Source organism: Orbicella franksi, chromosome 9, assembly GCF_964199315.1.
Source record: "Orbicella franksi chromosome 9, jaOrbFran1.1, whole genome shotgun sequence".
Taxonomy (NCBI): Eukaryota; Metazoa; Cnidaria; class Anthozoa; order Scleractinia; family Merulinidae; genus Orbicella; species Orbicella franksi.
Genome location: NC_138153.1, coordinates 17538065 through 17546085, shown reverse-complemented (window position 1 = coordinate 17546085; position 8021 = coordinate 17538065). Strand labels below are relative to the sequence as shown.

At 39.4% G+C, this 8021-nt stretch overlaps 1 pseudogene across 1 annotated transcript in view; it reads right to left on the bottom strand.

Moving 5' to 3' along the window:
• Positions 1-2893: 2893 nt before the first annotated feature.
• LOC145498517 (tolloid-like protein 2) overlaps positions 2894-8021 on the bottom strand; it is a 17620-nt pseudogene continuing 12492 nt past the window's right edge. Inside the window, exons 7-9 of the transcript XR_014050868.1 lie at positions 7435-7860; positions 5737-6154; positions 2894-5083 (exon numbers count right to left, since the gene is read on the bottom strand). The product of XR_014050868.1 is annotated as a tolloid-like protein 2 (transcript). The remainder of the gene's footprint in view (positions 5084-5736; positions 6155-7434; positions 7861-8021) is intronic.

Sequence of the window (8021 nt, the reverse complement as noted above, 5' to 3'; positions counted from 1 at the left end):
GCCTAGAAAAATTTAAAAAGTTCGACTGGGCCAAACCTTGGTGCCGTGTATGTTGTCATGTGTGCTCGCTTGGACCCTCGGTTTCAGATAATTTCAGCTACTAGATCTTCTCGAGGCTCAATTTTTCCTCAGAATTGTAATTTTTTTTCACACATCTTCTTACTCGCAGACATGCGATTATTTACAATGTTATGTACTAACATCTTTGAGGTATAACCTTAATCTGCGCTTAATTCAGTATAGGAACTTTCAGAAGAAAAACGCATTTTCGTAAAAGTTAGCTAAAGCTCAATTTTACAGTTGAAGTATTATATACAACTGTGCGTGTTTACTTGCATGTCTGATGCAGAAAAATGACAATTTCAAGGGTTTTTTGAACTCGGAAAGAGGGCAAAGAATAATTTCAGCAAATAATACTTCTCAGGATTGATGAGTTTGTATGCTGAGTGTAAAGTAAGAGTTGACAATAATCAATTGCAACATCAAGTACTTGACCTGTGATGATTGCGCAGGGTTTCAAGAGTAATCTAAAAAGCAAGATACGCCGAGAAAAACTCTCATCTAACTAGTCAATGTTTTAGAATTCCAACATCACGGCCGTTCACTCCCATATTTAGATTGTACGAATAGAATTTAGGTGTTTTGCACTGTTATTTAACCCTTGGACGTACAAGCTAACTCGTACCCCCACCGTGGTATAAGGGGGAAATGGAAGGAACCCCCTCTGGTTTTTGTCCTGTTAACGCACAGCGTACTAAAGTTACATTGATTAGATAGCCCTGAGCTTGTTTTACAAAAATGGTACATGATTCAATGGCTGTGATGCCATAATGTCAAATGTCGTCATTTGACCCGCCATCGTGGATCCACCATCTTGGATTTTACCTTTTCCTTAAAAAGTCAAGAAGTAATGGAAATTGATACAAAATCAAGCCAGAATGCTTGTGAAATGAACAAATTGGTGAATTTCTGGAATTTGATGAAGAAAACTGGAAAAAACACAGAATTATGTCAAAACTAGACGCTTGCTGCGTGTACCCAGGCAGTCGTTATACTGAGAAGCACTAGCTATATTGCAATTGAGCTAAATGTTCTGCATTTGAAGTCGTACGAAATTCAATCGAATCGATGTGCTCAAGCTATTCTGCCTGTGATTGCATTTCTTGAAGTCGATTAATAGCTTATTACTAGTTTGCAGGTCTTTAGGAAGTCAAATGATTCAAGGTCTTTATATCAGCCTATGAACGTTTCAGTCTATTTTCCTTAGCCTTTGTCGTTGTCGTTGTTGCTGTTGCTGTTGTTTTCGTTTTTGCGTTTCCCAAGAGGGTTATGGCGGTGCGTGACATTGAGCTACGAACGCGTTTGTCGAAAAACATATACTTATCTCGTCGTTTTTAGGCCATTCAGAAGTTAAAGTATTAGGAAAAGTGCTTATGTAAATGCTTGTTTGCTCAATACAGATAATCAGTCGCCTAGATAGCCAAGTAAGTTCCAGATGTTTACACTATATTCCGGCCGCAATGTTGGTTTACCGCGGAGGTACACCAACGTGGCGGCTCCATACTGGGTTCTGTAAATTTGTGCAAAATATTTCGACGAATATCTGAGGTTTGGGAAAACGCACAGACTTAAAAATTAGGTAAGTGTCATCTTTATTAATCTCCTATAACATCACAATTTCTTGACTTTATCCACTAAATCGTTTTCGAATAATTTTTTATTGTATCAGGATTGCATGACAGTGCAAGCCGAGAATTGTTTTGCTGGGGTCAACATACATTAGTTTCTTTCAGTTTAAATGTACAATAATTCGCTACATGGGCTTCATTCTTGTAAAGACACATAACTCTGTTACAAGCAAATAACGAGAGAATATCGTTTAGTTCGAGATTTTATCTTTATTATACTTTACGAAGTTTCTCAGAGCATTTTACTAAAGTGTACTCGAACAGATGAATTTGTAAACAAATTCTCTAACCTTTTTGCTCTTGCTGCTCAGACGTTCTTAAGCTCGTGCTGGGATTCTGCTTGGTTCACGATCACGTCTAAAAATACGAAGACGCTTCTGAAGATGCTTTTTATCAAGTTGAAGAGTTGATAGTCCCGGTTGATGGCTCCTTTGGTATAACATGATTCATGATTCACTCGAAATGTTCTCTCGTAAATTGATCTCTCGTAAGGCTTGCGACCCGTTCCGAAAAAGCTTAACATCCTTTAGTGTTGGTCTACCTTGAACGGTGTGTTCGTTTGTATGTGATTTCATCGCCCTAGAAATCATGGAATCCGTGTTAACTTTTCTCGACGACAACCTCTGTAAATTCCATATGCTGTGCGCATGCACAGGTGGCGCATGCGCTTTAGAGACCAGACGGGGATTTGTGACTGAACGTGGAAAAAACAAACAAACAAAAAAAAAAGGAGCTGAAATTTAAACCCAAGCCTCACTGCCTGGGTAAAAAGTTGATTTTTGGCCAAACCTACATGAAACTAGTGGTTGCTATGGAAACATAAAAAATGATGGACACACAATTGACATATCAAAATATTCGCGAAGGATGAATGAACAGCTAATGAACGTTTCAGCCCCTTAGAGTAAATCGTCTTTTCAAAAATTTGAAAATACCATATTGGGGGAATGGCATCCCCCCCCCTCCCCACTTGTACGTCCGAGGGTTAGGGGATATTGCAAAGAGTTTTGCATTCGTTGAGCTTCCACTGCCCTAAATAATATTCAAAGACTTTGTTAATGACATTAACATAGAAATAACTTTGATAAACTGATTCTATAACATCTAATATTTTTAGATTTCGCCCTTGTCTCTTTGTTAAAACTAGCCGCTTGTCCAAGAAATAACAGACGCCAAAAATTTTATTCTTGATTTCATCAGGCCAAGGGTGAATCTAAAATGTGATGAAATTAGTTTTGATTTAGAAAGTTGGATTTAAGCAATATTTGAGTTAGAATTTGAGCTAATTTGCCTTATAGCTAAATGTTGCGTAACATGGGTAGGAAATGACATTCCTTGATTGGCGCCTGTCACTTCAAATGACTTGAAATTCCTGGTGTGAACTAAGATAGATCCAATCTTTATTTGTGTGAAATACCAATGAAATGTAATGTATTCTGTAAGCAGGAGCGGTGTTTAAATTTGATGCTTATTTTAGTGACATTTTTGGGATTTTGGGCAAAAAAAACAGGGGGGGGGGGAGTGGTCTAACTCCTAAGGGAAAAATCACAAAGCCGGCCTACTTTGTCTTTTAGAGTAGTACCTTCGATATGGCAAAGTTTCATCTAAAAGGGAGAGATGGCATGTATCACCTCTGCCTGGTCCTCTGGTAAACTGGGTCTTAAAACCTAATAGACTTACTTTTTAAAAAAAATATTGCATATAATGATCGTGTTCTAAGATCATGATTATATATAAAAATACAAAAAGTCCATACTCAGAATTGTGTTTATGTATATCGATATCTGTATATGTATAGTTAAGAGAGCATGAAGGTTAAGTTAATCCCACAAATAGGTCCTTATGTTTAAGGTAGCGCCTCTCCTGTTGTTTTTAGATCTGGTATACAGTTCCCCGAGAACGTCACCACGCCGTCGTTTAGATGTTTTTGCGGAGGATGATACTGTGTGTAAACCTGACTGGTCTGTCCACGTGAGTACAAGTTCACGTTACAGGATTGGCTACAATTTCAGAACTCTGGAAGTTTTGAAGCCGGGAGTGATGTAAAACTAATTTGAGAGAGGTTACCTTGATTACCTCTCTTACTTTTCATCCTCTCTTGGCTCAAATGCATCGAGTCCACACTTGTTGGTTTATCAGTCCACACTTGTTTGTCTATCAGTCCACACTTGTTTGTCTATCAGTCCACACTTGTTGGTTTGTCAGTCCACACTAACTCTTGTTGGCTTATCAGTCCAAACTTGTTGGTTTATCAGTTCACACTTGTTTGTTTATCAGTCCACACTTGTTGGTTTATCTATATCGCTGTCTGTTTCTGTACACATTACTCTCTGCTAATGGGCATACGTTTCCAGTGCCAAAGGTGTCTTGCTTAAAAAAGGGTCGATCTGAATTGGAAACTGAGTTTCAATCTATATACCCATATAATAGTCTTTTTTTCTGAATCTGTATTTAAGTATATAGCTATTATATGTACTTTTTGTTCTATTTCTAATGCTATGAGAACCACAGCATTTCACGGGCAGTGATATCACACAGATACAACCGCTTCCCCCAAAGAAACTATGAAAAGTTTAGTCTATTACTAGTTAAAACAGTTTCTAACTCACACTCAACAATAATATAAGCTTACGAAGGAAACGAGAGACCGGGCTACATAGGGTTAAATTTCAACAATACTTGGCCTGCCTCCACCTCGAATAGCCTGTCACTGCTGCTTTCAGTGGCAGGCATACTGATTTTTGTGTATATCTTTACTATTTGCAGTGAAAATAAGGTTGTCGTTTGTTGTACTAGAGATACTACACTACACGGAAATCTCCACACACTTTGGGCTAAATGAAGGACGTCTTCATAATTGAATGCTAATTAGTTGCGTAATTACGAGATTTGGCTGAAATGTTACAACTACTAGCCTTGGATCGCAACAGTCTCTTGCCATTCATCTTCGTGGCATTCTCTGGAGTTAGATGAGACAGAAATTGAATAAACCACTCTATTGACCCTCGGGAGTTTAAGTACTGTTACCACTCTGTTGCCATGGATATAATTCACCCGGAGGTAGGTACTGTGGGACACTTTCTTCTCCAGGGTAGGGTGGTGGTGATTCTTCTGGATTTGGATTTGAAGATGATACTGCTGGGCTTCTGGAGTCTGGAGTAGACCCCACTGGGGGAAGTGGGTACGGATATTGGTTTCCTGCTGGTTCAGGCAAATCTTCAACCTCTCCAGGCTGTGTGGTGTGAGATGCTGAAGTTGCAATTGTCGACATTGGGATTCCGACACCCGCTACAGTGTTGCGCGCCTTCTTTCGTTTTGCACGACAAACACCAATGCAGACCACTACAATCACGAGGAATATCACACCGCATACGGTGCCGACTATTATCGCCAAACTGTCTAAATACAAAATAGAACAAACGACACAATTAGCAAAAGAAATCACTTTGAATTAAAACGTACAGTCAATTAAAAAAGACTGAACTACAGAGATGACAGAGGCCACAAAACTTTCGATACTGCAGTTTCCTCTTAATTCTTGTCGATTTGAACTTAAAGGAAAACTGAATCACAATTTTTCATTCTGATAAAGAGACAGCAGTCTAGAACGATGGCGGATTTTATCCCATACCGTAAGTATACCATTAAGCAAGGGAAACGCAAGATCACGCTAAATACCCAGAAAGAAGCGGTCGAGAATGGTGGAGAAGGACAGAAATAATTTTGATTGGTAGAGTTAACTTTGTAGTGAGTTTGTGACTACAGAGCTGGGAACAGACTAGAGTGGAAAACCTTTTTCTGCACCCTGTGCGACACTCAAGGAAGTCTGGTCTGTCAACTAGCAGGAGTTTGAGTTCTCTAATCGTAATTGCTGAGTTTAACTGAAATGAAGATGGGAACAAGAATTTGGAAGGACAGCCCTTTTGAACTAAGCCATGCGCCTAATTCAGGACTGTGCTCAGACCAAAATTCAATCAAATTAAGGTTCTCTTCCAGGCTTGGGACCATTATTTCTGAAAATGATATGGTATCATACCTACTCTTAAACACATTTAACTAACTTTTAACTTGTTTATCCACAGCGTTGAATGTGGCTTTAAACCCCGGATATTTTGAATCGTATCCAGCGTCCGATATGAAACGAACCCACATGTACCGACCGCTTGACTTCAAGGGTTCTGGAACTGCATTATCACAGTAAATTCCTAACGAATCACCGCTTTTGTAATCTCCATCATAAACCTGTACCGAATCGTAGAGACATCCTATCGATTCGCTTTCCGGAGGAAGTTTAAATCTGTCAAAGCTGAGTTCCACGAGCTTCCCCTCTGGTACAGTGATAAGCCATTCACAAAGAAGTCCTGGGATGTACTGTTCTACTGGGCTTTGTAGAGTTCCATGCGAACCAGTTAACTTTAGGTTTAGATTGTTGGTGTTTTCTGGGAGACACAACTCCTCATCGAAAACTGAAAACAAGTATATATTCGATAAATTTAAATCACTCGTTAAACCTCTTGATATTTATGGAAGAGACTGTAAAAAGCTATTATTGATATTTATAGAAGAGACTATATAAAGGTAGCGACCTCCAAAAGAATATCGTCAGTGGTAATGAGACATGTCCGGAAATGTATGTAGTAACAAAAATGGCATATTTGACGAAATTTCTATACGAAATTGGCAGACTTGACGAAACTTGGGACCAATATGTGAGGACCGTATCCAATGAGATGGCTGGCGAAAGGTCGCAAAAATCCTCAAATCCACTAACATGTCATGTTAGGGCGGTATCTTATGAGGTGCCTTTCACAATTCTGGCCAAGCTGATTTCACTTCGACACTTTTGACTAAAATTCGCCAAAATCGTCAAATCCATGAACATTGACTCAACGAGGCGAAATTTCGTCAAATCTGCTAATTTCGTTACTGCGTGCATTTTGGGGCATAGATGAAGGTAATCTGGTTAAGAAAGGAGAAAATGCGTGAACAGCATTGACATATTCTATACCAAAAAGTCGCCACGCCTGCTGTGTAACAACTTTCGATCTAGATCTCACACTTACTGATTACACCGCCAGACCAGTAAAAAGTTAAAACTAAGATGCGACCGCAAGTTACGAAAAATAGCCATGACAAAATAGATGAGTTCCTTATGTACCACACTGGCGAAAAATCGGTAAACTTCAACCAGAAACTAGAAGACAATCGTTCAGGTAAATGACAGCCCCCAAACTCTCCTATTTTAGAGGAGGTCTGTATCTCGGGCTGGAATCTGTTAATTAAATTTTCGGCGATTTCTCGGCTATCAGTTCAGTTTGAAGCCCACATGTGCATCTCAGCAACCAGTAAGTTTTGCAGATCTTCGATTTCAACTATGCGTTTATGAAACGTATCCTTCTCAACTACAGTTAAAATTTTAACCAATTCTCAGCTGTCAGCTACTGAAACCCTGTACAGACCCTCTCAGAAGGGAAACGCACTGGCAACTTGCTTCTGGTTAGGGGAACTCATCCACTGCGACCTGGAAATGTTTGGAACATCTTTGGAAATCTTCAAAACGTTCTCGGAAATCTTCGGACGTGTTTCGATATGATCTGGTCGTCTTCGAAAATACTGAAATTCCCGAGTTAAAAATCTTACGTCTTTCGCTCGGAAAGAAGGCGTATATGGCATTCAAAGAGTTACACAAACTAAGAAATAAAAGAACGTAGACCAAGTACTGTAAGTAGCAAGACGGCCCAAATACCTGTCAAGTCACGCGGATCGACAGCTTCAAAATGTGCTTTGAAACCTCTTTTTCCTCGCACACCAACGGGGACGGCACGAAATCTAACATGCATTTCAATACCGGTGGAATAAACCTCAAAGGTCGTCTGGTTCCCACAATACATGCTCCAATAATGTGACCACAAATGGCGATCTATAGAAATATGGTCCATGTCATCATTGCAATCATTGTGAACATCATTCATGGAACTTCCTCTAAGTTCAAAATCCACAAACTTTAACGTCATTCGTTTACCAATAGGAGCAAAGAATCTCCAAAAGCAATATGCATCATCAGGATAAGGGACGGGATAATCGGGGGAAAAAATTGTTCCAGAATATTTGAGCACGTTCCTAAAGTCGATATAAGCATGATGTGGGTATCGACATATCCCTGCGGCTTCACCTACAAGTGAGCAAGAAAAACAACAGTGGCATTATTGTGCGTTTTTACAATGCGCTTGCGACAAATTTGTCAATTATAGATGTAAATTGAAAAAGTTCTCACAAATCAAGTCATTTGAGTTCTTTTTAAGATCCCTCAAAATTGATTGGGTGTTCTATCAC